Source organism: Cetorhinus maximus, chromosome 25, assembly GCF_964194155.1.
Source record: "Cetorhinus maximus chromosome 25, sCetMax3.hap1.1, whole genome shotgun sequence".
Taxonomy (NCBI): domain Eukaryota; kingdom Metazoa; phylum Chordata; class Chondrichthyes; order Lamniformes; family Cetorhinidae; genus Cetorhinus; species Cetorhinus maximus.
The window spans coordinates 36,146,112-36,173,245 of record NC_135903.1 but is presented as its reverse complement, the minus strand read 5'-3'; the positions used below and the strand labels follow the sequence as shown (position 1 = coordinate 36,173,245).

Below are 27,134 nucleotides of genomic sequence, written 5' to 3'. Positions count from 1 at the left end.
AACCAGTTTTCATCGAAAGGCCCAGAAAAGCCACAGAAACTGTAGAAACAGCATATTTGCCTTCTAAGATCCAGAAGGCTGTAAAGTCTTTAAAGCCTCCCAGCCAGACTCCAAAACTCCAGGCCCAATTGTAAAGATATTTAACCTTCCAATAGGAACCATAAGTGCCTGGCTTCGTGATCTGCTGAACATTCATCTCTTCAACGGAATCCTGCAACAAGCTGGATATTTGACCTCAACCATTTGAACCCATCTGAACTACAAATCCAAGAGTGGAAAAAGGACTCTTTTTTTCTACCGGGATCACAAAGACTGATCTCCTACAACAAGCCAAACACATGAACCATTACCTATTCTTTTGGTTTAACACTTGCAGAAGTGCATTTTCCTCTTTAATTGTATCTTTCTTGTGTGTGGTGTGTGACATAGCGTTTAGGCTTGGAGTGTGAGTATGAATAAATAGCCTTCTCTATTTTTAAACCCATGAAAGACTGCTGTCGGCTCTTTACTTTGACCACATGCTAAAGGGGGCTTAGAAACACACATATTGACCTTTCTATTACAACTCCACTGATTGTGGACAGTAAGGAAAGAGAATGGAGGGGGAGGGTTGGGGCGTGGTTTCAGTTTCTCTCTCCCTTCTGTCCGTAACACGCAAGTTCAAAGCTGGTAAGGGGGTTGGAGGCTCCGACTAATGTAGAGGCACCAACAGGTTTGGGGTGGGGGGGAAAGAGGAAATTGGATTGGCCAGCTGCAGGTTGATAGAATTGAGCTTTAGATAGTAATGGGGAACTATTGGAAGGGGTAAATGAGAGGATTAACGGGGGGAGTAGCGCCTTGAGGATAAATCCAGGCCAACAGGAGTTTGTAAATGTAGGAAGTTCCTAAATTGTGATCATTTGCAGCCAGAGGTTAATAAAAAGAATGGCAGCATAGCGCCATCTAGCTGGGAGGTTCAGCTGGGATGATTCTAAAAGTGCACTACCACAAAAATGAATAGGGTAATTCAAACACAATGGCAATAGTGCGAATAGTAATACTTTGCTATAATTATGCAGAAAATTATTACCTAACAAGTAGTAGGTGGGTATGGAAGACTTTTATGATATTAAATTGATTAACATACATTATACAGCTTCTTTTACTTCACTGAAACATTGTATGCTAGCCTGGTTACATCTGACTTTTATTCAGGCAGCATGGGTTTTTTAAATCGTTGCCTCAATCGTTATTCATTTTCTGCTACCCTTTATGAGTAAGTTAACAGGGTCGGGTTGTTGATGGAGTAGGCTGCAACGATAGAGCATTCAATCACAAATCAACCAGAAAAAGATGTCAAACACCCACTAATGGGGACAATGTAACCCACTCTTTTTGACATGCCTCACATCAGTCAATACTGTTGATGATGATGATGATACAGAACTCTACAAACAACCATCCCAGCCTCCCAACTGGAAAGGAGGAAAATGCAGGAGAAGAAAGGCAAGTGATAGGTACTTCAAATTATATTACATTAGAATGAGATATACAATCTTGTCTATTCATGGTTTCATTTTCTAATTTAAATTAGGTAATGTAGCGTTGATTAGTAACAAAATGAACATTTTTTTTTATAAGAGATTACACAATTGTATTTCTGTCATGCTGCAGGTACATAATTCAACAAACAAATGGCTTTTAAAATAAACACAGATACCAATAACCAGTAATCTGTGTAGTCGCAGTGGTGTCTGTAAGTCATAATATGCAGGTACAAAATACTCTCCAGTTTCTTTTGACTATATTCCTCCCCTAGGTGCCACTGAAGTCTGTGGTTTTAATTATGCTAATTGTAAGGCATTTCCAAGCACTTAATTTGTCTTCTAATGGACTACAAAAAGAGTAGTTACAATACCTATGTTGCAGACAGTAACACTGAATACACTTGTGTCCCAATCCAGAAATAGTTTTGGGCTTTAGTGCGATTATTTCAGAAGCAGATATGTAACAGATCCTTGTGACCAAACTTGACTAGCATATGTGCTGTGAATTATTTAATGATTTGAATCTTTTTCTTAAAGCTGAATTGCCCTTTTGCTGTGAAACTCATCTTGCTTAATTCAAATTATTGCATAATTCAGATATTTTTACTGCAAAAAAACACTGAATCATCTCCAATAGATTGCAAATACTCAAATAAATTGTAAAATCAGCATTATAAATCACACTGATAATCACTCATTCCGTTTTATAATTGTCTCAGCTGCTAAAATCAAAAGAACAAGTTGCTCCCTCATCTTTAGAGACCAAAAATGGATTTGTAGATACGATGTGTAAACGGTACAAGGAAAAGCAGCAGCAGCTCAGGGCGTGACTAAATCGATTTAAGCCTAATTCACTTATTTAGGTTATCAGTCCATTCCGATCTAATCCCATTTCTGAGCTAAAAGAGAGTGCACATGCAGGCAATTATTGACCTAGATGAACAAATAAGCCTTTGGGCCTTGGAGATGATTGTCTGGTATTGGGGCTGTGATTGGTTGGTGTGGGGGGAGGGGTGGGTGTGTTTGAGAGGATGAGCGTGGGACTGGCTATGCAGGTGTATGCACAGGTTTGGTATGTGTGCATGAGGAATAGTGGGTGTGAGATGGTTCGTGTGTGGAGGTGTACGTGTATGATTTTAATCATGATTATAGAAAGGTGGATTAATATTCTGCAGTTTTGCTTCACTCTTGTTGCGCATATGTAGGTATTTACACAGAACTTTGCCTCTGGAGATTAAGTGGGTAGGATGAAGAACTGCGAGTGACTGTACATGGTTTGCAGATGGACTGCACTTGTGGCACTCTTATTCCACACTTTATAATCTTAGGTTGCATATCTGGTTAACAAGAGCCATGCTGAACCAGCACAACAGACTAATACCATCAGTTTCCCATATGCTCACAGACATATCTGCCATCACCGACAATCAATCACTAATGAAGCAAGGATTCATGTGTATGTCTTTGAAGTTAAATACATAAATTGTGAAAAGAGGGACTATCAACATACGTTACTTTGAAAGATCAAACTGTTGCATATTTTGTGTTTTTTTGTGTCTGTTTCTGTTAATGTTTAAATACAAATGTTCAAAATTCTACAGCTAATAATATAATCAGGATAGCAGACTGGGAGCTGTTCTTAACGGTGCTAGACAGCTAAATTATTTGCAATTTAATACATGATGATTTTGTTAATTGATTTGGCTGTGTGTGTATTTTAAACACCATTACGATGTATGACCAGGTAGCTCTCCATTATCCTTAATGATTTTTGACTAAACCTAGGGGGCATAGTTTAAGAACAAGATCTCTCCCTTTTAAGACGGAGATGAGGAGAAATTTTTTCTCTCTAAAGGTCATTTACCTGTAGCATTCTCTTACCCAGAAAACAGTGGAGGTTGGGTCATTGAATTTATTCAAGTATGCGTTAGATTTTTGATAGACAAGAGAGTCAAGGGTTATGGGAGGGCAGACAGGAAAGTGAAGTTAAGACCACAACCAGATCAGCCATAAGATATCAAATGGTGGAGAGGCTCGAAAGGCTGAATGGCCTACTCCTGCTCCTAAGTTCCATGTTCCTATAGACATTCAGAGAATTTAATAATCACAGGAAAAGGAGCTTGGAAGGAAAATAAAGGGTCAAGCCCCTGAGCCTTTGCACTGAGAAAATCTGAAAGATTTCTAAAGCACATGGAGAATTTTCATGATGGAATGCAAACGGTGAATCTACAGTAGGCTGTTGAAAATTCCTTTAGAACCAGTCGATGAAATATATTTAGTTGTGAACCTGGCAATTCGTATATAGGTTAATCAGTGGTTAGGTCTTCCTTAATGATTAGAAATTGTTGGCTTGCATTCTATTTGTTGACAACGTGCTCCATCTTACTTCCTCTATGCCAGTTTCGGTGTTCCATAAAGCATGTGCTGAGAGACTCCAGGAGGTCTTTGCGAAAAATAAATCGATTAAGGCAACCAAAAATATGACAGAAGTAAGTGAATGATGGATGCTGACACAAATGATAAATGGTTTAATAGCAAACGGCAGTCCTGGATAGTTTATCATCATTAATTTTTAAGTGAGCGAGCTGCAGGTACATTTATTTATTCTGTACTTTCTGATGAAATAATTTCTGGCTTATTTGGCATTAAATAGGTAAATAGCACATTGGTATTAAGCTTGTTATTGAAAAAAAAAGCAAGCTCAGTAAGTTTACCTATTAAGTAGGCAAGCCAATTAGATCCCTAGTTTGTACTGAGTTAGTTGATCTCAGTCAGATATTAGAGGGGGAATTCAAATTGGTCACGGTGTCCCACGTTTAAGGAGGAAAATGGACTGCTCCTAACCCTTATTTAACAATTTCTGATGGAACAATGTACATTTCTTCCTACCCCATAATGTTACCTTGGAAGTCCCCCAAGATGTTAATTATGTATCAATTGTATTTAATTATATACAGCTGGTGGGCATTAATTGAGGTTTCACTCAAGCACATATAAAGAGACATTTACTGAAACTGTAGTGTCAGTTAGGAGATGTATGCTTGTAATGTTTCACTCTGTAATTAAATGTAAGACTGAGTAAAGACTGGCTCCAGTATCATCCTTTAACAAATGGCTTTCTGAAATAGAACACAAGGGTTTATCTTTGCTTTCTGTTTAGCTATATGCTGCCCCTTGGTGACATCATCCACAGATAGGAAATCAGCTTCTACATGTTATCTGATGGCTCCAATCTCTAACTCTCCAACATCTCTCTTTATCCTATAATTGTTTCCATAAAGCTAACACTGACTCCTATCCTCTTCCCTGGTCACCGTCTAAGCCTGAACCAAAACGTTTGCAACCTTGGCCTCCTGTTTGACTCCAAGATGAATTTCCAATTTTAGAGCCTCCTGATCAACTTCCAACTTTGTAACATCAACGACTTCCACCCCTACTTCCACCATCTGCCACTGAAACCTTCATCCTTGTTGCTGTCACTTTCAGACTTGACTTTGTGATGATCTGCCAGCCAGCCTCCCAATGCCACCACCAGGACCTGCCGCAGATGCATTTGCCCATGACAGTATCGATAGGAGTGACCACCACATGGTCATTGTGGAGACGAAGTCCCACCTTCATACTGAGGATACCATCCATCGTGTTGTGTGGTACTACCACCATGCTAATGGGACAGATTTCGAACTGGTCTAGCAACTCAAGACTGGACATCCATGAGGCACTGTGGGCCATCAACAGCAGCAGAATTATACTCAAACACAATTTGTAACGTCACTGCCCAGCATATCTCCCACTGTACCATTACCATCAAGCCAGAGGATCAACCCTGATTCAATGAAAAGTGCAGGAGGGCATGCCAGGAGCAGCACCAGACATACTTAAAAACGAGGTGTCAACCTGGTGAAGCTATAACACAGGACTACTTGCGTGCCAAACAACATAAGCAGCAAGTGATAGAGCTAAGCAATTCCACAACCAACGGATCAGATCTCAGCTCTGCAGTCCTGCTACATCCAGTCGTGAATGGTGGTCGACAATTAAACAACTCACTGGAGGATGAGGAGGCTCCACCAATATCCCCAGCCTCAATGATGGGGGAGCCAAATACATCAGTGCAAAAGATAAGGCTGAAGCATTTACAACAATCTTCAGCCAGAAGTGCCAAGTGGATGATCCGTCTCAGCCTCTTTCGGAGGTACCCAGCATCACAGGTGCCAGTCTTTGGCCAATTCGATTCACTCCACGTGATATCAAGAAATGGCTGATGGCACTGGATAATGCAAAGGCTATGGGCCCTGATAATATTCTGGTAATAGTAGTGAAAACTCGTGCTTCAGAACTTGCCACGTCCCTAGCCAAGCTGTTCCAGTACAGCTACAACACTGGCATCTACCCTGCTATGTGGAAAATTGCCCAGGTATGTCCTGTATACAAAAAGCAGGACAAATCCAACCTGGCCAATTACCGCCCCATCAGCAGTAAAGTAAGGGGAAGGGGTCAACAGTGCTATCAAGTCGCACTTGCTTAGCAATAACCCGCTCACTGATGCCCAGTTTGGGTTCTGCCAGGGCCACTCAGCTCCTGATATTACAGCCTTGGTTCAAGCATGGACAAAAGAGCTGAACTCCTGAGATGAGATGAGAGTGACTGCCCTTGACATCAAGGCCGCATTTGACCATGTGTGGCATCAAGGAGCCCTAGCAAAACTGGAGTCAATGATAAACAGTGGGAAACTCTCCACTGGTTGGAGTCGTATCTAGCACAAAGGAAGATGGTTGTGGTTGTTGGAGGTCAGTCATCTCAGCTCCATGACATCACTGCAGGAGTTCCTCAGGATAGAATCCTCAGCCCAACCATCTTCCGCTGCTTCATCAATGACCTTCCTTCCATCATAAGGTCAGAAGTGGGGATGTTCGCTGATGATTGCACAATGTTCAGCGCCATTCGCGATTCTTCAGATACTGAAGCAGCCCATGTCCAAATGCAGCAAGACCTGGACAATATTGAGGCTTAGGCTGACAATGGCAAGTAACATTCATGCCACACAAGTGCCAGGCAATGACCATCTCCAACAAGAGAGAATCTAACCATCGCCCCTTGACATTCAATGGCATTACCATCACTGAATCCCCCACTATCAACATCCTGTGGGTTACCATAGACCTGAAACTGAACTGGACTAACCATATAAAGACTGTGGCTACAAGAGCAGGTCAGAGGCTCAGAATCTTGCGATGAGTAATTTACCTCCTGACTCCCCAAAGCCTGTCCACCATCTACATGGCACAAGTCAGGAGTGTGATGGAATGCTCTTCACTTGTTTGGATGAGTGCAGCTCCAACAACACTCAAGAAGCTCGACACCATCCAGGACAAAGTAGTTTGATTATCACCCCATCCAATCCCTTAAGAATTCACCCCCTCAACCAATAACACACACAGTGGCAGCAGTGTGTACCACCTACAAGATGTACTGCAGGAATTCACCAAGGCTCCTTGGATAGCACCATCCAAACCCACGACCACTACCATCTAGAAAGTCAAGGGCAGCAGATACATGGGAACACCACCACCTGGAAGTTCTCTTCCAAGTCAGTCACCATCCTGACTTGGAAATATATAGTCCCTCCTTCACTGTCACTGGGTCAAAATCCTGGAACTCGCTCCCTAACAGCATTGTGGATATATCTACACCACATGGACTGCAGCAGTTCAAGGAAGCTCGCCGCCAACTGGATGAGCAATAAATGCTGACCCAGAAAGCAAAGCCCACATCCATGAATGAATAAAAACAAAAACTTCAGCTCATTCAAAAATCTGCTGTCCATCCTCCAACCCTGGATCAACACTCATTCATACCACCAACCTGCCCTTGCTAGACAACCAGTCACTAAAGCTTCACGTTTAAGTGGTCATCCTTCTAATTTCAATCATTGCCTTCATATCTTTGTAGCCTTTCCAAGTGCCACACTCTAATATTTCTTCTCTTCTTGGTTCACCATTATCAGCTATGCCTTCAGCTACTTAGCACTAGGTTCAGGAAATTCCTCCCCTACATCCCTCCACCTCTGCCTCCTCCTTCAAGCGACACCCAACTCTTGGAACAAAATTTTCGTTACTCATCCTGATATCTATTTTGGTTCATCATCCATTTTTTCCTTGCACTACTCCACATTATGTCAAGATGTCTCTCCACATTAAAGACACCACCAGAAATAGATGCAGTTGCTGCAGTGCAAACATTGAGTAAAGAAAGGAACAGGCTTACCTGTGATGCCTCTCAAGGCTGAATCACTGGCAAGCAGCCAATGCCCAGATTTAAACAGGAAGTATGGCCATGCCTGCGACATCTAGCACTCATGGTACCACACCCAAAAAAGGGTCTCTGTCTTCAAGGACAAGGACAGGGGTTAGAGTGTGGGTGGGTGAATCAGAGGGAGAGAAAAGTTGTGGAAAAAGACAGAATATTACATTTTTTGAAGACAAGTTTTTGTTGAATCTGTATTGATATCCATCCTGTATTGGAGCTAAGACCTCACACTATACTCATGGCTAATTTCTAAATTTTTAAAACTGCACAATGACCTTTTTAAAATGGCTGAAGTCTGCCTGGCCCTGAACAAGAGGGGCTATTCGGCAGTTTGGCAGAAACGCACACCTCATTATCTAGCAAGAGATGCTAACAACACACGTGGGCTGTAGGGACCAAATTCAAAGCGAAGTATACCAAGGCCATCTGCATTTCCGAACCCACCTGGCCAACTAGAGTCTACTGGTCTGCTAGGACAAAGAGCCCTGCAACCTTTCTTCCAAATTCCTAACAACTTTAACAATCTCAGGAACCCAGACAAAGGGGTATACACCCTTTGTCAAAGCCAAAGTGGAGAAGTGGGAGTCAAATGACATGGTGGAACTTGTAATATCATCTTGTGGAGCTGCGAAGCAGTCTGCATCTTTCCAGCTACCTAGCAGCGGCATAGAAAAGGGGCTCTGTCCTGGTTTGTTTGCCTGACCCCCAATCTACACTTTTTCTACTGGCAATTCTGAACTTCTGTACCTTCACCTTCAAGGCTGATATATTTCTGCATGCCTATCTCATGATGGAAGTCAACTCTCTGCTGGAAAAGTGAATTATCCAGCATCAGTTCAGCCTGCCGGCCCCGGTGAAGGAATACATCATTGGACTTTGATTCAGAATTTTGAACACACTTGAAATAATAATCCTTTTCTCTGTGGTCTTTTTCCCTGCAAAAATTTTTCTTTCTGTATCCCCGTCTTTAATGGGATGAGTGAAAAGGAGGCCACATTGCTACCCTCCTCCTAGGTTTGAGTGTGTGCAAATAAACTAACCCTCTGAGTTCATCCTACCACCAGTTTGCTGTGGGGTTATTAATAAAAATTGGATCACACCAAAACTGAGGATTTGGGAAATACGTTGTCACTTATAAAAGCTGGGGGAGGGGGGGGGGTGGATAAAGCAAATCAAAACACCTTTCTGTTTACAGATTGGTGGTGAGAGGAGAAATCAAGGCTCTTTAAATAAAACCCTCTCCTGTCTGCAACAATCATATAACTGCATAAGTGAAATGCTTAAAAGTCTTGGAATTCATTATAGCATAAATATCACAATTGGAAGCCTTGATCTTGGAGGTATTTGTTCTATCAATCAACCTGTAATTAGGAATATAGCCTCTTGCGTGTTGCATTACATTTCTGGAGTATACAACTTTCTTACCATTAGCATAAACTTATCACACATCTCATTAGTTATGCATTTAATAAGTGTGTAATTTTGATCGTAAATCTCACTTTTGTGAAACATCCATCAATGACACGCTTGCTCCATATAAAGCAAATTATGTAGTGAGTGCTGAAATCTGAAACAAAAAAATAAATTACTTGGAATGCACAGTAGGTCAATCAGCATTGGAAAAAGATAGATTGGTGCTGCGGTGATTTACCTATTGTGCATCCCCAACTTTTCCTATTTTTACTTCAGAATGATATCCTGCATTTCTATGCATCTATCATTGCAAGTCTTTGCTGGCTAGGAAAAATATTTTGTTCTCGGCAACAGTGCTTCAGGACTAATGACGTCCAGAAATCATCCATTGGCTAGTCCAAAAATACCATGCAAAAAGCTGTTATGATGCCATTTGGAGAAAAAGCTCCCATTGAAAGAATCAATATTTGCCTTTGTATCTTATCTATCACATCATAAAGCATTCCACACAATAAGTCTTTTATTTTTGAAGAGCACTAAGGGTGACATAGGCAAAACAATCATTCTGTGCCACTAGCATTTGAGAAACAGCAGGATGTTTTTTTCGGTTGTGCAAGTTGAAGCGAGAATTTGACCTGACGACTTGGAAAACTTGCTGGTCTTACATACATCTAAACAGGCAGACAGGTCCTTGGTTTGTTGTCTTAACAGTAGGTTGGACATATTTGTGTCACACACAATTTCTGTTCTCTCAGAAAGGCTTACAATTGGCATTGCTATTCAAATTCCCCGAGAGAACTCTGGAGTCATATAAAACTGATGGACCACACAAGTTAATAATCTAATTTCAGCATTTATTCAATAATCCTTTACATGTAAAACATAGGTGATATACTCAGTGAGGTATATTAAAATATTCTGTACATAACTTCAATGAAGGATTTTCAATCAACAATGTATTAGTAGTAAATTCTGCCTTTACACCTTGAAGTGCCTTGAATACAATTATAGTGTGAAAGAAAATAATTCACCCTCCTCGACAGTTCATTATTTACTTGTGGTGCCTTAGGCAATGGGAAATTTACTGGAAATAGTGTCTTCACTTTGGCTTGACGGGGTTCACTGCATGGCTAACAGAGGGAGAATTCTCGTCTAGTAAGCAGGCTGTAAAATGGGATGACAATGCCTGTCAGTAAAGTGTAGTACAAACAAGCCATGCTGCGCAGGAGAGGATTCTGCTTGATAGAATTTTAATTGAGAAGACCAGCTGCTGCCTCCTGCTGTGTAAATACTGAGCTCTGAAACAACAATCTTGCACCCAAATGTTGCTTTTGGATACTACAATACATAATAAATCATGATAACTGAAGACTGTCGTTAATAAACTTCAAAGCCTGCTATTAACTGAGAATGGACCTCAAATGATGTGACGTTTCCACTGCATAATCTGTGTTAAGAAAAGGGCAGAAATGCAAGAAATACAAACTGAAATGTACAATGAGATTGTATTTCCAGGGATTTATTGCACTGCAAACTAGATAATCATGATCCATATCTATAGGATGGTTACTGGTTTACCTTGAGCTATAAGTTCCAATTGAGAAAAGGTTATTAGGGCTCTGAAAGAGAGAATAAGTGAAGCTCATAGGTGTACATACTCACAGAAAAATCAGAAAATAAAGAATATGAATCATAGAAATTTACAGCAAAGGAGGCGGCTATTCGGTCCATTGTGTCAATGCTGACTGGGAAAAAAAAAGAGCTATCCGGTCTAATTCCACTTTCCAGCTCTTAGCCGATAGCATTTTAGGTTACAGCACCTCGAGTACCTCTTAAATGCGATGAGGGTTTCTGCCTCTACCACCCTGCCAAGCAGTGGGTTTCAGACCATCATCTGGGTGAAAAAAGTTGTCTTCAATTCCCCTGTAATTCTTCTACCAATTACTTTAAACCCATGTCCCCTGGTTATTGACCACTCCTCTAAGAGATATAGGTCCTTCCCATCCACTCTTTCTAAGCCCCTTAAGTTTATAAATCTTAATCAAGTCTCCCCTTAGCCTCCTGTCATGAAGAGGGGCAATATGGAATTAATGCGATATCTCATCAGCTGGTTTCACTATTAAACTTTTTAAAAAGAGGGATGTTTCACTGGAACACAAAGACGCTGACTTAAAATGGCATTCAACTTGCACCTGTGTAACCACACTCCATTCTATGGTGACAATGTCTACGGAGACTCCAACAGAGACAAATACGGCACCCCTGGAGGCATGACCCACTCCTTCCTATCTCACCAAGATGGAGGGTGGACCCTCCAGGGGTTTAATGGTCAGGACATTAAAAAATTAATTACTTCGGCTAAAAGAGACAATGGCTAAAGATCAGCCCAGGCAAGGAGAACCAGTTTCCTTTTGGAATTCACAATTGATTCCATTGAACTGCTGTGATGAAACCAGAGACAGGCCCCATGTGAACCAGCTCTTGTGTGTAACTGGGTTCTTCAACTAAAAGACAGAGATACTCTAGCTGCTGCAGCGAATGGCTGTTTTCTTCTCTCTCTCTCTCTCTCTCTCTACAAGGTTCCATCAAAACCTTGAACCCTGTTTTGCTGAGTTAAAAGTGTGTCCACTTCTCTATAACAGGGACTGTCTATTAAAAGCCATTGGATTTCCAAAGGTGTTTGTTTCCAGGAGAAAAAGGCACACGCCAGCTATGATCGTGAAAAGTAACTGCCTCAGCTGAGAACCCGTGCCTTTGATACGTTGTGGATTTTTATTGACCTTTTTTTTTTAAAATCCGCACCTTAACATCTGATACTTTGCAAAGTTGTATTTTTCCTGCATGCTTGGAGCTTGAGCGTGTGTTTGCTTGCGTTAGTGGGAAATAGGAAATAATTGTACATTTTAAATATTTTTACCTGGATGGGTTCAGTACAATAAAACTAACCCTTTACGTGTTTAATTTAAGAATACCTGTCTGGCTCAATTCTTACAGACTGCACTTAGTCAAATAGATGCCAAATTGGCAATACAGCATCCTTTTAAAATTCAAAACCTCTGCTACAATCAAGCAAGGACAGGAAAAAGAGAGGAGTCACTGCACCCCTCCTCATCAGGTTATAACACTCATTTGTTCCAAAGAAAACAAGCCTAGCCTATCCAATCTTTTCCTCGTACCTAAAATTCTCCAGTCCTGGCAACATCCTCCTAAGTCTCCTTCATGCCTTCTCTAGTGAGATCACATCCTTCCTGTAATGCAGTGAACAGAACTGTATCCAGTACTCTCGTGTTGTGTGCAGTTCTAGCATAACTTCCCTGCTCTTATATTCTGTACTCGGGCTAATAAAGGAATGCATCTTTTAAGCCTTCTTAACCACTTTATCTACCGGGCCTGCTTTCTTCAAGGATCTGTGGACATGCATTGCCAAGGTTTCTCTGTTTCGCCACACCTCTCAATTATGTGCCCTTTATTGTGTATCTCCTGGTGGTGTTTCCCATTCCCAAATCCACTATCTCATGCTTCCCGGATTGAATTCCATTTGCCATTTTCATGCCCAGATTGATACCTTCCTGCAGTCTATATCTTTCTTCTGCATGATCAACCATATGCTCAATTTTTGTTTCATCTGCGAAGTTCTTAATCGAGCTCCCTTCATTTAAATCTAAATAATTGGAAAGCAAGGGATCCAGTTCTTTCCCACTGGAAACAGTCCTCCAGTCACAGAACACCTGCTGACCATTGCCCTTTGTTTCCTGCCACTTACCCAATTTTGGGTCTAAATTGCCATTTTCCCTTGGATTCCATGGGCTTTTACTTTGCTGACCAGTCTGCCACATAGGACCTTGTCAAAAGCTTTGTTAAATTCATCTGCATCTGACAATCACTTCAAAGCTCCAAGATAATGGATAGAAAGTAACTTCAGCAGGAAGAATTTTGTAAGTTGGGGAGCTCAGCAAAAAGTTGAAAATAAACTAAGTGTCTGGCAATTGCATCATTTGAAAATAACAATGATACTTTCATAGCTAATCAACACTATTTTTGGGATAATGTAGATTCAAAGAAGAGCTAAGAATATATTTAAAAATGTTAAGCTAAGCATGTAGGGTGGATAACTATCCAGAGAATTGGCAAGGATAATGCGAAACTTAATCAGGAGAGAAATAAAGTGAAAGCAACCTTTAAAAATTTAGCATAGAGAAAGATTTATTGGGACAAATATGAGATACACAGAGACATACCAAAAGATGGCCCGAGGTTCGGAGATTGAGCAAATGTTTAGCTGCAGATTCTTAACATAATAGCAAGAAGGTCCTTCATTATTTATAATAATACAAAGGCAATCACAGAATAAATAACAATCATAAAATGTACATATGGGGTCAAACCTGAAGGTGAGCATAATACAATTAACATTTTAAATGATTACTTCCTCCAAGTATTCATTAGGGAACCCAGGAGCAACATGCTTTCCTGAAATAGCAACCAACCAAGTAAAATTCATTCTTTTGACATTCAATGCAATCATGACTTCTTCTGCCTCAACTCCACTTTCCCACAGCTCCACATATTCCTTGGTTCCCTGAGAGATGAAAAATCACCTAACCTAGCCTTGACCATACTCAACAATGGAGCATCGACAATCCTCTGGGGTAGGGTAGGGCTCCAAAGACTCACCACCCTCCGGATGAAGAAATTTCTCCCCATCTCCACATCACTTGCAGGGCAGATCAGGTAGGAGTGACAGACTCCTTTGCCTGAAGGACATTAATGAACCAGGTGGGACTTTACAACCCAGTTTTTACTTATGGTAGTAGTCAACAAATTACCAGTCTTGTTGGACCCAATTATGCAGTTTTCCATGGTTGGAATTGAACTCAAGACCTCTTCTTTAGTGCCATAACCACTGAAGTACTGTAGTAGGGCAGTTGCCTCTTTGCTAATATTAAAAACATTTTGAAGAAAATCAGCAGCTATTGTTCACCCCCAAGTTTTGTTCTGAATCCCTTAAGCTAAAGAATAGATGTTCATGGTTGGTATGCCCTCCAAAAGATGCAGGTCCCAAGCTATAAGTTGACTCAAACTGCCCTCTGAAATAGCCAAGCAACCTACACAGTTGTAAAAACAATTATGACTTAAGAAGAAAGCTCTCCTTATCAGGGAAACTAAATGTGACAGCAAACAAATGTGACCTTACAAGCGTCATCAGCATCCTGAAGGCAGCTCACCACCACCTTCTCAAGGGCAACTAAGGATGGGCAATAAATGCTGGCCTAGCCAGCGAAGCCCACATCCCATGAATGAATAATTTTTTAAAAATGGTGTTTACCAGTAGAAATTTAACTTGCATTTGGACACCAATGAGCAAAGCTCTTTAATGTGAATCATGTACAGATCTCGCTTCCCAGAAACAGAGAGCAGTGCAGAACCAGCACTGTAACTGCACTGCCAGGATGCATCCCTCTAAATTGAATATTAGTGGTTAGAATGGTACCAGGAGCATAATACAATCAGGATGAGACACAATGAAAATCCCAATATGGCTCAACTATATGGAAATGGTTTAATAAAACCATGAGATGAAGGTTTGTTTTGCCAGGAAGCAGCATCTGTCAGAAGCCAAAGGGTGCAATATCAACACATCACTGTAGCGTGCACAACTTTTAATCAAGTACTTACTCTTCACAGCATAGTCTGGGATTAATGATCAAATTCATTCTAGAGAGATAAATGTCTGGTGCCTGGATATTTAAGATGCAAGGTAACAATCCTAGGAAATTTTTACAAAAATAGAAAACAGAAATTAAGGGTTGAAGGTGCCTGAGTGGCAAAGGATGTGCAGTGGTGTCCCAGAAGGATCAGTGCTGGGACCATTGCTCATCATTTATATAAACAATTTGGACATTGGAAGAGGGAGAAGGGATCAGAAGGATAATGTTGACGAGGTTAAGTGAAGGAGGCTTGTATGGAACATAACTTTGGGCCAATTACCTGTTTCTTTGCTGTAAATAGCGGGTAGCAAGCACTGCTTTCTGATCGTGTTATGGGAGTTTTTTTTTAACCTGACTGAAGTCAGGCATTCAAAAATTGCTTCAAAACCCTGAATCCAATCTCTCCACAGAAATCTTCAGTAAAAGATTTATATAATTTGAAGAGAATTTAGAGCCTGTAAAATCTGGTATTTGTTTAGCTAAAAATCAGTTCACTTCCTAGCTCAAATGAGTTGTAAAGTGGCTGAAAGTGATTTTGTTCCCCTGGTTGGTCTTGAGTTAATTCTTATCAGCTTCAAAAGGGCAGGGGGAAAAGAAAACAACAACCACCTGCTGGCTCTGTCAAATCTTTCCTGTTTGGGAATCTGAAGCCAAATTAACAAACAGCAGCTACTTCACACCCACTTTGGATTTTAATGCTACATGACACATTCAGGGCAGCCATAAGATTTCTGAATGTAGGATTTTCACATTTAAAGATAATGCGAACTGAACACTGGCCAGATGCAAGCATTCTTGAATATTTATGTGGTGTACAGTACTGCTGTAAATCTGATTTCAGTATTTTACATGTGTTAATCAGCAACTTACAAGGGACAAAAGGTCACAACAATCTTTCTGCTTAACAACTGAACAGACTCCAGAGTGAACTATGCTCCTTGATGGAACGACACAGTGGCTCCAGGCTCATTTGGAGCAAACAAGAGTTTTGGAAGCAAATGCATGTTCCCACACGTAGTGATGGCTAGCATCTTTTTCAATGTTGCTGACCAGCTGGTTGATTTTTCATTTCTAGCTCATATGGACCATTCCCAACCTTCAAATCCTGAGAAGGACCAAAGAATTAATGCTGTGATGGCTAACTTCAACCAACTGTGCCAGGCACTACAGGGCATTCTTTCTCTTACTGATGTATTTTTCTGCAATGACTAACTGATAAAATAATTACGATTGAATGTTAGAATGCGGACATTAATTGCTAGCTGGATGGTACGGTGGGTTAATACACGCACATTTAAACATCTCACATTGTGAATCCTGCCCAGAGTGTTGGGATGAAAGCTTCCCTTTACTCTCTAGAAAGGGTTTCCACCTGAAATATATTTGAGAATTTCAACTTAGCTCCTGAGGGCATGGGCTACAGGTCACAACTGATGTATATTGAACAATCTTACTTAGGGGTTATTGGTATGGTTGTTGTTAGAAATAGGTCCGAAGGGGTTGCTTCTCTAAGATTGGACTGTAACAAATGCAAACTGTTGAAATAAAGTTTTCAGAACAGCTGTTACATAGCTGTCACATTGAATATATAGTGCAGAAACAGACCATTCAACCCAATCTGTCCTTACCAGTGTTCTGGTATTTGAGCCTCCTCATTTTGTTTTAAATTATTTCGCAGGATGTGGGCATTGTCAACAAGCCCAGCATTTATTGCCCATCCCCTGTTGCTTGAGAAGCTCTAAGTGAGCTGCCTTCTTGAACCGCTGTAGTCCATGTGGTATAGGAGGGAGTGACTGTTTAAGGCAGTGGATGGATGTCGATCAAGTGGGTTGTTTTACCTGGATGGTATTTAGTATTTGAGGAGTTGTGAATGGTACTGAACATTGTGCAATCATCAGCAAACATCCCCATTTCTGACCTTATGATACAAGGAAGGTCATTGATGAAACAGCTAAAAAAGGTTGTGCCTTGGATACTACCATGAGGAACTCTGGCAGAGTATTTCCAGCATTTCTAACTTTACCTCTCCCCCATTGTCCGATGCAGTTGCTCTATCCTCGCCTGGTTCCACTCTTACCTAACTGATTGCCGCCACAGCATCTCAAGCAATGTCTTTACTCCCACCAACATATCGTTAGTTTTGGAGTCCCCCAACCATCAACCCTTGACCCCTATCCACACCCAGCTTCCTTTACTATGTGCTGCTCCTTTGGCAACATAATTTGAATACATGCAATCAAGTTTCACATATACAAAGATGCCCAGATCCACCGCTCCATGATCTGTCTCAACCTTCTAACACTTGTGTTGTCAGACTGCTTCTCCAACATTCATTCCTTCCTCAGCTGCAGTTACAGCCATTTAAACAGTGGATAAACCCAAGCCATTGTCCTTGGCCCATGCTACTATTTTTTTCTGCCTCTCTGGTCACTCTCTCAGGTTTAACCAGTCCGCTTGCAACTTCAACATCCCTTTTGGTCTTGAGTTTTGCTTCCAACACCATAACCTCTCTGTCAGAAAGACCCTTTGCTTCCACCTATTATAATATCATCTGCTTCCATTCCTGCTTCAGCACATCTGCTGTTGAAGGCCTCATGTGTGCCTTTATTCCAATGTTCTCCTGGCTGGCTGGCTGTATATCCACTCTCCAGAAACTTCAGGTAATCCAAAACTTTATTGCCTGTACCTGATACCCACACCAAGTCTCATTCATCCATCATCTCCTTTTCTCTCCTCCTTTAAGCTTCCTCTTAAAACCTCACCTCTTTGACCAAACGTTCAGACACCCCAATCTAATTTCTCGCTCTTTGGCTCAGCATCTATTTTTGTAGTACACACTTCTGCAAAGTGTTTTTCACAATTTACTATGTTAAATACGTTGTACAAAAAAAGTTACATTTGCTGTTGTTTTCTGTATGTCCTGTAATGCAAGTATAGCTTACTGTACTGCGGTTAACAAAAATCGAGCACGGTATTCAAAGTGTGGTTTGACTGGTGCATTATAAAACTGTAAGCATCTTCTGCAGACTTCTAATCCACTCTTCAGACATGTTATTAGCTTTTCGCAATTGTTCATCACATTATTGGAACATTGAAAATGGCAGTGTTCCACTTACTTAAATTCTTAACCGCTCCACGAAATAATTGCTGGAAGTCTTGAAAAGCAGCTGCCAATAAGTGGTAAACACTGAGCAGACGGGTCACCCAAAGATAAGTCGAGCAGTATACTTTCCTCCCCAAGGGCAAACAAGATACTGAGACGTGTGGAGCTGGAATCATTTTTGAGCAGCACTGGGTTCAATCACCATAATGACGAGGAGACAGAGCCAGCAACATGAATTTGACTCATGCTGCTGGGAGAAAGATCAGCTTTAACCATAAGGAAAATTAATACCTGGTGCTGCTGCCACTTGACCCCACCCCATTATTTGAGTCCCAGTTGTGGCTCCCTGCTATCAGCCATGGCCAAGTTGAATGCATGCTTAAGGGGCTGAATTTTTATTTTTATTTTAAATAAGATAGGCATTTGTTGCTTATCCCTAATTGCCCTGGAACTGAGTGGTTTGCTAGGCCATTGCAGAGGGCAGTTAAGAGTCAACCACATTGCTGTGGATCTGGAGTCACATGTAGGCCAGGCCATTAAGGGTGGCAGATTTCCTTCAATGAAAGGCATTAGTGAACCAGATGGGTATTTACGACAATGATAGTTTCATGGTCATACAAAGACAAGCTTTATATTCTAGATTTTATTAATTGTATTCAAATTGCACCATCTGCCGTGGTGGGATTTGAGTTCATGTCCTCAGAGCATTATTCTTGGCCGCTGGATTACTAGGTTACCAATACGCCACCATGTCCTCTGAATGGCTTACTCCTGTTAGCATGAGTGCCAAGGATAGAAGGGAAGAGGTCTCAAAAAAACATTTATATCTGATCCTTACAGCAGCACAAAAATCTCAACAAAAAATTTCAAATTCAAATTCGCCATTCTGATGCCATTTTGCACCGTTCCAGCTGCAGTCCTTAGCTCAAGGAACAAAGCCAGATCACTTAATTAATGCTACTGTGCAAAGCAAATAGCACCCATTTCAGAGGACATTAAATAATGTGCACCCTGATTATTTTCAGCAAAAACTAGGACATACAAACTATTAAGCTTCAATGCTTAGGAACTATTACAACACCATAAAATATAATTTGAATTCACCAATTGCAAATGGATACAATTGCTTTTCACAGATTCTGCAAATATAAACTTTCCTGTGCAATGTCTGTATGCCTGATGTAGTCTTTAAATGAAAAAGTCAATTTTAGGCGTAGAAAATACTGACTTACTGCTTTCAGCCAAAATATACAGAAAGGATGTGGTTACCTCAAAGACCTGTGGCAAGTTCAAGATATTTTACAATTGTTTTTTCTCTTTCCATCCTACTGTAATTGAGGACAGAGGTAGAAGGTTGACCTTTAAGCCACACCTTGGTCTGCCCCCTGCTACTTCTCTGACACCTTCTCCTCCCTTGGAACACCTCACTTGTTCCACCCATGTATATCTGTTTTAAAATTGTCATTCTCTACCACTTCCAAAACTCCAGCTAGAGTTTCTCAGCAAGCTATCCTCCCCGCTTTCCTCTCAGCCTCTGTACAGAGCAACTTCTCATCCTTGGTGACTTCCATCTCCACCAGAGATCCCTTTCCTCTCCCTCCTCTGAATTTGACTGCCCTTTTGCCTTCCCTAAACCTTTTCCTCATTAAACCTTCCCCACCCATATTCACTGCCAACCCCTGGAACTCAGCAACTTATGTAGCCTCTCCACTCTCATGGTCTAAATCACCCAAAATGCCATCTCCAACTGCTTCCTTATACCTTTTAACATTACAGGCATTTAACCCCTTTCAACTCCATTTCGTTCTGGGACCATCCCCACAAAAAAGCTTTTTCTTCAGGCAGTTACAACTGCACTCCCAAATTACCAACTTCCTAGTGTTTGCTATCCATTCACCACATTACAACTGCAGCTGTTAATTTGCTCAACCACTTCCTCACCACCACCTTTGATGCCCTTACTCTCAGTGAAACTTTTACTCACACTCCTCCAGTGGTTCCCCTTGGCATGTCTCTCATCTTTGATTCTTGAAAACTTGAGCATAGCTGGCACACAACTGATTTACCCATCCACTAGCAGACTGACTAGACCACATCAAATGCTATCAGATATCACTCGGTTGCCCACTGCTTCAGAGTCATCCAGGAAAGCAAACATGCCCAAATTCTCTGTTTCGCAGACTCTGACATCTGCATACATTCCATCCCTTAGTTCCAACACTGAGGGTTGTACCTTCACCTGCCTAGGCCGTACATCCTGGTATTTCCTCCCTGAAGCTATCCACCTCTCTCTGCTCCTTTAAGTCCTGTTCATTGATCAAACTCTTTGTTACCCCTTTATTTAGCTTGACATTAATTTTTCCTAATATGCCTATCAGAAATGCCTTGGCCTGTGGCCTGTTGTTCTGTTACATTAATGCATACAATGCTTGATACAAAAGGACACAATTTCTCATGCGAGATCCTGTAAGATCTTGTAATAAATGCTCCACTGAAGTAGATGCCTTGTAAAGACTGGATATTTCTACAATAGTTGGTAAACTGGCCAAAACATACTTCTGAAATGACCAATAAGCATGCCAACTTCACCAAGTGCAGATTAGGAAGCTATGCCAATTTCACTGACACCACAAACAAAGGCAGCCATATTAAAACCACTAAGAAGCCATGACATACAACAAGCAACAACAATTCACATCATAAAAATCTCAATCATGGAAACATAATCAAACACAAAATTGACACTGAGTCACATGAGTAGACATTAGGACACAAGGCAAAAAGCTGGAGCGAGAGGTTGGGAGGCTTAGAGGTTTAGGGTGGGAATTTCCGAGTTTAGGGACCTCGGCAGCTGAAGGCATAGTCAGCAATGATGGAGCGATGAAAATCAGGCATGAACAAGAGACTAGAATTGGAGAATCACATATCTCAAAGAGCTGTGGTACTGGAGGATATTATAGGTATAGATAGTTGCAAGGCCAGGGAGGCATTTGAAAATGAGAATTTTAAAATCAAGATGTTGCCAGACCAGTATCAAGTTTTAATTTCATTTTATAAGAAGGACATGTCCACTGTGGACTCAGCCACACCCCTCCCCATCACTCCCACTCCTTGATCAGGGCAAATCAGTGATGAATAAGGGAGAAAGCTTAAGGTGCTGCATAGGGTAACTTAGAAATCAATCAGTATAAGGTTACTTTTAGCTCATTTATATTTTTATCCAATAGTCTTGATCTTGTTTTTTATTTCCAACTGCTTTATCTGAGCTTTCAAAATCCAAGAACTCTGATCTCTTTCTGTAAAGTGACTGGCGTAATGTTTCAACTAAAGTGCAGTATTGTGCAAGATATCATGGCAGTATGCATAAGTGGTTAACCAGGGAACTGTCAGTTAGTAACACTTCACACAGGTGCAGGAAATTTCAGTGTGAAACAAAAAAAACAAAGCTACAATTTATAACAAAAAGCTTTGTGCACCAGCATGTCTCAAACAGGAAACTACCAGACGTGAGGGAGGTCTGTGCAATGAACAGTTGCTTTTACTGGACAAGTCTGGCTATGAGTGAGAGAAGTTTTAACCATCTGAGCAGCATGCTATTGTTGTTTGTGCATGCGTATATATCTGGAGGGGTATAGTTGCACTGACTCCCACATCCATATAAAATTGTGTTGCATCATCTCACTTTTACCTTTATCTGGGTTGCTCTGCTGTGCTGCATTCCTTACCAAGAGATTTGCTGCAGTTTTATTTTTGTCACCATTTAAATCTCATTTCCAAATTAAAATAAATTTTGTCTTTCTATAAACAGTCATCAGGTGGTGCTAGTGTTGGCAACTTTGGTTGGGCAGAGCTAGTCCTGGAAGTTTGGTCATAAAACAATCACAGATGTTATTGCTTTTGCCTCATAGGTTGGGTCACCTGTAGATGACTCTCTTTACTTGTGGTTCTGTACCAGCAGCTGTTGTGCCATACGTGTCAAGAACCTGGAGGACACCTTTGAGTCTGGGGAGGAAGGGAATCTGAGAGCAGGGAAGACTTGGAGAAGGATTTACAAGGAGGAAAAGCAGAGGTGGAAGGAACTTTTACTCCAATAGTAACTAATAGTAACACACTAAAGTTGTACCAATAACTAACAGAAATACTGGTAACACCTCATAACCAAGTTGAATAAAATAACTCAACGATAGCCTGCATGTAAATGATAACAAAAGCTGTAAAGCTCTAATCTGCTACCTGTAAGTAGTAGTAATCCAATATCCATTCTGTAACCAAAGCTAAGATCGCCCTGACATTGCCCAAGGTGTAGTTAGGCTCCATGGTCAATGCCACTTTTACCCAAGGCTCCATCTCACTCTCTTCTTCTAGTTTGGACTTGAGCTGATCTTGGACTTCACACACCAAAATGTGAACTAAACCAGGACATTATGCAAAGCGCAGTGGGCTTGGTGCTTGGGAACACTTATCACTGGGAACATTTATCACTTGGCCCATTGTCCTAAACTCAGCAGCAATATTTCTGAACCATCAACTTGATTCAGATTCAATAAAGGAAAATGTCATAGAATCATAGAAATTATTGCTCAGGCCATTTCATCCCTTGGTGTCTGTACTAATGCTGATACTCTCTCCTGCGATCCAATTCCCCAAATCATATTTATCCATTCCTTTTCAATTACTTATCACATTCCTTTTTAAATTATGCTCTAGTCTCTGCTTTAATACCTGTATCATCCTAAGCTTAAGGGCAACCACGTTCCTTCTTCCTTCCCTCCCTTTAGTTCATCCAATGAGAATTGTCAGTCTCAGACCCCTTGTTCCCCATTTGCCCACTAGTGGGAACAATTTATCACTGTTTGCCCACAGTAAAGTCCTCCAGTTTCAAGCACTATATTATTGTTTGCTTCTCTCTCATTAATTGTGCGCACCACACCCACTCCATTTCCTCTCTTGACCCCACCCTTAGACCTCCCAGCCTCCCTCGCCCAATCTGCCTGAGCTCTAAACCCACTGACCTCAGTGACTTGCTACCCCTTGCCCAAGCTTCAGTCTTCTAACCCTATTGCCCCCTTCAAGTTCCCAGCTCTGTCTTTCTAATCCACTATCACTCTATCACTCTCCTTCCCTTAGGTCCCAACCTCCTGTTCCCAATTTCTTGTTCATCCATTTTCAACCCAGTGTGCTTCTTTCTCTTCTCCCATGCCCCGATCATTCCAGTCTCCTGGCATTTTCTCCACCAGCTGGTCTCTTTCTTAGTGATCTCCAAGCGGGCGTGACAACACCGACCTGCAGGATCCTCCGAAATAGTAGCTGGTGATATCTTGGAACAGGGAGCAGCTACAGCTGCTGTGAGAATGGCACAGCTTTCCTGAGTAGCTAGCGACAGAGACCGGCAGATTCATTTGCTAGTCCAGGAGATTCAAGTGCTATTCTAAGAGGGTTGGCCATGCCATCTGATGCTAGCCAGGGGGCTTCCCTTTTCATTGCCCACTTCAAATACGGAAACTTTCAGGTCTCAGTTCACTACCTGTCTGTAAAGTCAACATGAGTGTATTTTTTTCAGTGGGTTTGGAAGGGTAAAGCCGAGGATCTCAACATGTGAAACAGGACCATGGAAACTCCAGAAGGAAAAATATCAGCCCACAATGTGTAATAATAACATTCCCAAGATTTACATGATTGAGTATTGGAGGCTGGAAGGAACTTAGCAGAATCTTTATACTCAGAAAAGTTAATGGGTTGTAGGGAAGTATTCCCTTTTAATTTATACAGCAGCACCCAAGACTCAAGTGTAAACAGGACTTCTGTGACTCATTTGTTAAAACATTGAACATACAAGCCGTTTGGTCCAACTGGTCTGTTCTGGTGTTTACATTCCCCATGACTTCCACCCACCCCTCTTCATCCAACCCTATCAGCCTATTCTTCTATTCCCTTCTCCTTCAGCTGTTTATCTAGCTTCCCCTTAAAGGCATTTATGCTACGTGCCTCAACTACTCCTTGTGGTAGTTCTGCATTCTAGCCACTTAATGTGCATTAAACATGCCTGCTTTTACCCTAAGATAATGATTAATATTGAACAGGCGTGAGTGTGGTGCTGGTGTTATTTTACATTTATTTTAAATATGGTAAAATAAGCAACATATTAGCATTGCAATTAATCTTGACAGGATTTTAGCCATCATGTGGGTTTTTCACTTGTCTCTCTATATAGTAGTTTAGGCTTGGTATTTGCAGTTCCTCCATAAACAGGTGCTGCTGTACAGATTAGCACTTTGCAAATTTAGAATTAAACACACTACGCGTCTGGAATAGATGTGATTTACACAGAAAGATGGTGAAATACAATCCCCAAAATGTTAACCTATTTTACTCTTACAGATGCCATCATGCATTTCTAGAGTTTTTTTGGCTTCATTTGAAAAATAAAGGAAGGCTCACATTTACATAGCACTTTCGATGACCATAGGACATCCCAAAGCACCTTACAGCCAATGAAGTACTTCTGTAGAGCAGTCACTGTTATAATGCAGGAAACAAATATATGGAGGTTAGCTGCATCAAGTGACAACAGAGTCGTAAGCTGTTAAGGCTTTTTTATGCAATAAGTTTTATTGTCTAATAGATAGAGGAATGGCAGAGCAGCTCTGACTCCTGGAATGCACACTCTGTTCCATGTGGAACTCCAGGACATGTCATGTGCCCTGGGTTGCCATATGTGCAGGAAGTGTCATGAGCTACAGTGGCTCGAGCTCCTGGTTTCAGACCTTGAACAGCAGCTGGCATCAGAAATAGGAGGACAGAGCAGCTGAATGCATGGCTGGAGAGATGGTGCAGGAGGGAGCATTTTAAACTCTTGGACATTGAGATCAGTTCTGGGAGAGATGGGACCAGGTTGTGCCTAAACAGAGTGGGGGCTGAGTTCCTTGTGGGGCAATTTGCTAGTGCTATCGGGGAGGGTTTAAACTTAACTTGACAGGGGTGTGAGAACCAGGAGGTAAAACTAGTGGGATACTAAGGTGCAAACTATATTGGGAGAGACAGATAGTACCAGAGTAGGAGATACTAAGGTATTAAGTGGGTTCAACGTAAGAGAGAAAGTAATAAAGTCTAAATTAGGGTTACATTGCATGTATGTGAATGTGCAGATTGTGGTAAATAAGATTGACGAGTTAGTGACACAGAAATAGAAACATGATGCTGTGCCAATACCAGAGACCTTGCTCAAAGGAGGGCCGAACTGGGTATTAAATATTCCTGGATACAAGATGTCCAGGAAACATAGGAAAGGAGGAGGGGTTGCAGTATTAATTAAGGAGAGAACTGTAGCCCTGGAGAGAGGATGTCCTCGAGGACAGAATTTATTCGGCTAGAGCTAAAGAATAAAAATGGTGCAATTACATTGTTCAATGTAGTCTTCAGGCCACCAGCTAGTGGGAAAAAAGTAGAGGAACAAATTTGCAAGGGAAGTGCAACGAGGTGCAATGATTATAGCGTAGTTTTAATGGTGGAACTTCAACTATCCGAATACAGACTGGGATAGGAGGAGTGTAAAGGGCAGAGAGGGTTAAGAGTTCCTAGAGAGGGTTCAGGAAAATTTTCCTCAGTATGTTTCCAATCCAATGAGAACGGAGGTATTGCTGACCTGGTTCTTGGGAAAGAGGTGGGCCAAGTGCCAACAGGCGAACATTTCGTAGTCAGGGATCTTTTTTTTTATTTGTTCATGAGATGTGGGTGTCCCTGGCTAAGCAGCATTTATTGCCCATCCCTACTTGCCCTTGAGAAGGTGCTGTCTTCTTAAACCGCTGAAGTCCATGTGTTGTAGGAACACCCACAATGCTGTTAGAAAGGGAGTTCCGGGATTTTGACCCAGCAACAGTGAAGGAATGGTGATATCGTTTCAAGTCAGGATGGTGAGCGACTTGGAGGGAAACTTACAGGCGGTGGTGTTTCCGTGTATCTGCTGCCCTTGTCCTTCTAGGTGGTACAGGTCACGGGTTTGGAAGATAGCATAATGATTTGGTTGGTATGGAAAAGTAACAGGAGCAATCTAAAGTTAGAGAAAATTAACTGGGGGAAAACTGACTTTGTTCATGAGATGTGGGCGTCCCTGGCTAGGCAGCATTTATTGCTCATCCCTACTTGCCCTTGAGAAGATGTTGTCTTCTTGAACCGCGAAGTCCATGTGTTGTAGGAACAACACCCACAGTGCTGTTAGAAAGGGAGTTCCGGGATTTTGAGAGGGGTGAGAACGGATCTGGTCCAGATCAATTGGAATCAAAGATTGACAGCAAAGCTGTAACTGAATGATGGGCTACCTTTAAAACAGAGATAATTCAAGTAAAGTCAAGGTATATTCCCACAAAGGGGAAAGGTAGGGCAAATAAATCCAGAGCTCCCTGGATGACAGAAGAAACGGAGATTAAGATGAAGAAGAAGAAAAAGTGTGCTTATGACAGATGTCAGGTGAATATAGCTGAGAACCAGGCCGAATATAGAAAGTTCATAGGGGAACTGAAAAAGCAAAGACAGAGTATGAGAAAAGATTAGCAGCTACCATAAGAGGGAATCCAGAAGTCTTCCATAGACATATAAATAGTTAAAGGGTGGTATGAAGAGTAGTGGGACTGATTAGTGGGCCAAAAAGGGGATTTACGCATGGAGGCAAAGGGCATAGCTGAGATATTAAATGAATACTTTGCATCTGTCTTTACCAAGGAAGATTTTGCACAGCTCATGGCTAAAGAAGTTAATTCAGACACTTGAAGGATTTAAAATCGATAAGGAGGAGGTAGTGAATAGGCTGTCTGTACTTGATAAGGCACCAGGGCCGATGAGATACATTCAGGGAAGTGAGAGTGGAAATTGTGGAGACACTGGCCATAATTTTTTAATCTTCTTTTTACTCAGGGGTGGTGTCTGAGGACTAAAGAATTGCAAATGTTACACCGTTGTTCAAAAAAAAGTGTGTAAATATAAACCCAGCATCTACAGGCCAATCAGTTTTACCTCAGTCGCAGGGGAGCTTACAGAAATGATAATTCGGAACAAAATCTATCATCATTAGGGCAAATACGG

At 41.4% G+C, this 27,134-nt stretch overlaps 1 protein-coding gene and 1 non-coding gene across 2 annotated transcripts in view; both read right to left on the bottom strand.

Annotated features, from left to right (window-relative positions):
- The window catches only part of myo1d (myosin 1D), a 595,519-nt gene that overhangs the window by 258,137 nt on the left and 310,248 nt on the right, over positions 1-27,134 (bottom strand). The gene's annotated exons all lie outside the window — the stretch shown is intronic.
- On the bottom strand, positions 15,305-15,413 carry LOC144668107 (U5 spliceosomal RNA). Its single transcript, XR_013573425.1, has one exon. It is a non-coding gene; the product is annotated as a U5 spliceosomal RNA (small nuclear RNA).